Source organism: Trachymyrmex cornetzi, unplaced genomic scaffold, assembly GCF_001594075.2.
Source record: "Trachymyrmex cornetzi isolate Tcor2-1 unplaced genomic scaffold, Tcor1.1 scaffold156, whole genome shotgun sequence".
NCBI classification, from domain to species: domain Eukaryota; kingdom Metazoa; phylum Arthropoda; class Insecta; order Hymenoptera; family Formicidae; genus Trachymyrmex; species Trachymyrmex cornetzi.
Window position 1 is genome coordinate 1,642,616 of NW_017296157.1, and position 5,305 is coordinate 1,647,920.

Consider the following 5,305-nt stretch of genomic DNA (forward strand, 5'->3'; position numbering starts at 1 on the left):
ATATATTTTTATTTTGTTTTATTTTTATGTTTAATGTCAACGTTATTATATGTACATTAAAATTTGTTTGTTTTGGCTCGTAGCTATTCTGATTTTAATTTCTTCTATTTAAATAAATATATCTTTATTAATAAAAAAGTTGTAGCATAAAAAGTAAAATAAATACATAGTCGAATAGGCTATACTACTCATAGTGGCACTGCCAGGCACTACTGAAGGATCAAATATCATGAAATCACATTAAATTTATTTTCTTTTGTGTATTATAATTAAACTTTGTGTATTCTAATAAAATTAATCTCATAATTGCCGTCTATTCGCTTTTCAATTTTCCTGCAATTTTTATTTACAATGCATCTTCAACGTTATATTTTTGTCTCAAAATTGATATGCTGTATATTCCAAGATTACGTTTATATGGAATATTTATGTATTGTTTACGTTGGTTTACAAAAATTCATCATGTGTGTAGATAACACAATTAATGCAAAATATGTAAATTATTATAAATTGGATAATACAATGCAAAAAGAAGTAATCAAGTTTTGTGATTGTAATATAATATATTTGACTTTATAATATTGGTAAATAAAAATGTACAATGTCCTAAAATTTGCGACTCAAAATAATGTAGCGAGAACATTTTCAAAAAAATTAAATAAAAAAACCGTTTGTAAACTTTTATTTTAAGCCATAATTTCTGAGATAAGGGTTTAAATACGGCCAATTACAAACTACGATTAGATAATCTCTCGTGAATGAGTGCCTTTCATTTATAGTGATATAAGTCAACACATATTCTATTGTTCTTTGTATTCCATGAATAACGAAGATAGAATGATATTTGTATCGACTTGTGTCATAAATGGAAGACACCAAGTATATTAATGAGTGCTAAAGTGTGCGTTCACTAATTACTGCCGCACGAGTCACTCATAGACAGATGGTTATCTAAACCACACACACACACACACATTTATGACGGGCTATATTTAATTCTCCATTATCTAAAAAAATCACTGTTTTAAAATAAAAAATTGTAACTAACTTTTTTACTTAATTTTTTGAGAACTTTTTTGCTATAATATTTTGGATCGCGAATTTTGGAATATCCTGTATAATTGAGATAAAAGTTTCAGTGCAGGTGTAACATACAAAGAACATGAGATATATCTATAGATTGTTTACATAGATGCGTGCATGTGTGCGTGTGTATGTGTGATAGATGTAGATATTTATACATATATTTTACGTGTATATACATAATCCTGCTTTGACTTTTAAGAAAATCTTTTAATTATACAAAATAAATTGCTTTAATACACTGTACTGATAAGTTTTAAAAGTAATTGATTTTAAAATCTTTGTCTGATTATTAATTAAAGAAAACGGATGTTTTTTTCATGTCTAGACAAAAATTAAGCTCGCTTTAGACGACCTACAATTTTATATTAAATTTTCAGTGGAATGACATTTTTTACCTGATACGTCACGTATTTTTATACATCTATATATTTTAATATTTCATATACGTGTGCATTCTGGATCTGTAAGTTCTTGATTTGACTTAACAAATTTGTAAGTATTACACAGCACGTCAAATTATAAGTTCCGTCCTGAATTCTAAAAAGCTCACTTTAGATAGAAAGCATAATTATATTAATGTATTCGATATCAAGAGTAATAGATTTGATTTACAATCATGAGATGGGTAGAATATAATTCATAAAACTCAAATTTATTTTTCGATTAATTATCTTTGAATCGATTATATGACAACAGGATATCGAGGCGTAGATTCATTCATTTAATAGCAAATTCAACGATCGAATTTTAATATAAATTATTTTTTTATAATCATTATTAAACTTTAATGTATCATTTTTATAATTATATTTTTATAATACGCATATATATACATATAAAAGTTTTTAACATTAGTAATACAAAGAATCACATTTATTATTATGAAATTACGTATAATATACTTTTGTGATTCCAAATAATACTTCATTTCCGTTTATTTTTAAGATAATGTACTTTAATTATTACGCATCTTTTTAAATAAAATTATTTTGAGAAATATAGTCGTTCTTAATAAATTGCTAATTAATGTGTATTTATTTATAAAAAAATAAGTTTTTTGTTAAGATTATCTTCCTTGTACGAACCCTTTTTGTATTCACTGTATATATTTTTAGTACCTATGTATGCCACAAATAGTAAAACTATTTTTTTTATTTGATTTATTAATTTGATTTAATAATTTTTTTATTAAGTAAATATTTATTTACTCAGTTTTATTCAAAGAAATATTTGTCTACTCAGTATTATTTAGAGAAATATGTATTAAAATTTATTGTAGTAAACCTAATCTTTTTTCCAGTGTAAAATTGCATAAACAAGTTTATCTCTATACAATAGTCGGACGTCAGGTAATCTAATTTCTGTAACTCAATAAGACGCGATAAATAAAAGCGTACATCTATAATAGATAATCATCCTTTCTCTCGATAACGAATATACCTATAACAATTCACCGAGGTGATAAGGTCAGGAAAGGGTGATTAATCAAATGAGGGCGTTAGCAACTTTTCGAGGAATAAATTCTAGGCTAATTGCGACTAATGTGATTGGGCCGCTATTGGGGCGATGGTAAAAAAGGAAGATAGAGAGTCTCACGGTGTGAAGAATAGCCGAAAAGAATAGCCGAACGGAACAATGATCCGGTAATCGTCTCCCTTCCGGCGCGGCGGACGTATTAGAATTTATTTCGAATTTATACACGGCCGTGTGCACGCCGGGGTGGCTATTGATTAACGCTCCTCGTCTCCGCGCCTCGTTAAAAAGCCTTTCGCCATCAATCTCGACACCTTTTATGATGCCGACGATTACTCTCCTCTCTGTTACGGGGGATCCCTCTTGGAGACGAAACAATTTTTTCGCGTCTCTGGGAGTGACTCTCGACGTTACTCACGTTACTCCGTGACGTCAAAAGGAAACACGAGAGACGGCCGCGAGGAGGGGGAGAGATGGGGGGAGAAAATATCGACTTCGCTCGCGCGACACGATTGCGAATTAATGACGCGACTCGGTTTCGCGAGCGAAAACGTAAAGTATCGGACGATTGCTCGCGTCTATAAAATACTCTCGACGCCGACGTTTCGCTCGAGATCGCGAATGCTCTCGCTTTGTTTCCATTCGCCTTGTTATTTTCAACGTATTGAGTGTCACGCTAATCATGCAAGCTCTGAAATATCTGCGCAACTGAAGTCAAAAGCCCGTGTCACATTACGGTATTGAAGTAGAAGATTGCGAATTGAAGATTAAAATTCAATAAATTAGAACGAAATCATTTAGACCGGCATTCATAGTCGATTTTTATATTTGAAAATACAGTTCTATATTCTCATATTTGTAGTACAGTTTTAAGATGTTATAACCCAATTAAAGGGTATTAGCATTTTAAGATATTACTTGAGACAATCTTAAAATAAGAACGGATTATGAATACCGCCCTTAAAATTAAAATTATTTGATTTCAACTCTAATTTTTAATTTGCAATCCTCAATCTTCAATGTATAGTATGACACGGGCAATTGGCGATATGATTCACGCCACAGTTTTGTTTCCAATTATATATTGAAAAAATCCCATACTAATTATGTGGAAAATTGGGTTTCGGCGAAATTAGTCGCATATTTATGTATAGCTTATTATAACGTGGGGAATAAAAAATGTCATAGACACCTCGGTAATGGATAATTTTTTAGCTACGGTATATCGACTTTCTAAATTCTTTGGAGTAAGATTTCACTCTTGTGGAATAAGATTTACTCTAAAGAATTTGGAGAGAAAGATGTAAAACTTGTGCTCACAGAGCACCTTTGATGTAGGATTTTAATCGTAAAATATTATATATATATATATATATATATATATAATCGGCGGAATAATATATGATTAAATATACAAATCTATCGAAAGAAATTAATTTTTCTAATTTAGTATCAGACATGTAATCTATTATCATCCATGCTCTCATAAAGCTATTATTATTATTTTACACGATATATTCACATTTTACTAAAGAACTTCGTGACTAATTATACGAAAAATTAGGGTTCGGTGAAATAAATTAGTTTTTACATATAATAACATACGTATAATAACATATAATAACTTATAATGTAGGGAATAAAAGATGTCAGATAGAAGGCTTAATAATGAATTTTTAGGTTTAGCTATTAAAGATATATAAAACTTTTGCTCACACACACACACAAGAATACCTTCGATATAGCTAAAAAACCTATTAATTATTGAGCATTATATTTATGATACTTTTTGTTCCCTACTTCATAAGCTACGTTATATGCGAAAACTAACTCATTTCAACGAGATTCAATTATCCGTACGATTAGTACGGAGTAATTATTACTGCAAATATTAATGTGACACTGTAATTTACAATTTATCGACTTTTATTATCAGGTACGTGTCCGTGATCGAACGTTTTATCGATTAATAGTTAAAGCAACAACTGCAAAATCCGCGTCGATCCCCCATGAAAAATGCAATCGCTGCATCATCCAGTAAATAAATAAGATCGTCGCGACAGTCAGCGGTCAGCGGCATCTAAGCTCGATAGTTACGTTCAGTTAGCGTTTCTCTCGGGGGTTAGCAATCGTTAAGAGCCGCGGCGAGAGCCGAGAGAGCGCACGGACTTGGCAGAGAGCAAACCCGTGGAAACTAATTGGATATCGCGGGCTCGTCCTTTGCAGCATACCGTTTCCATAATTAAATTGCTCGCGGCCTCGGCGCCGCCGCATGTCGATAATCAAACTAATCCATGGCGCAACATTCCCGAGGTAATGGTTTCGCGCCGTCGACTACGCGGCAGGGGTGAGAGAAAGGATTCCAAACGTTCATCCCTCCCGCCCCCCCCCCCCCCCCCCATGCTTGTCACCACCACCCTTTTGTCATCGTCCTCGTCGTTTTCGTCGCGTTTCCTTTTGTTTCATTGATAGATCGTTCCTTTCGTAAGAAAGGTAGTCGGCGCACTCGTCGCGTGTTTCGGTTATACGAGGGTAGAAGCAATATACCGAACGACAGATACGAAAATATATAGCGCGACAGAAAGGAGGCGGAAGACGGCAGCGGTTCAAAATAGATGTAGATCTATGGGGTAGACGGAAAAGGAGGTTAAGGGAGAGTGAGAGAGAGTGAGGGGGTGAGAGATTGAGGGAGTGAGGAAGAGGGAGGGAGGGAGTGAGGAAGAGGGAGGGAGGGAGGGAGGGAGGG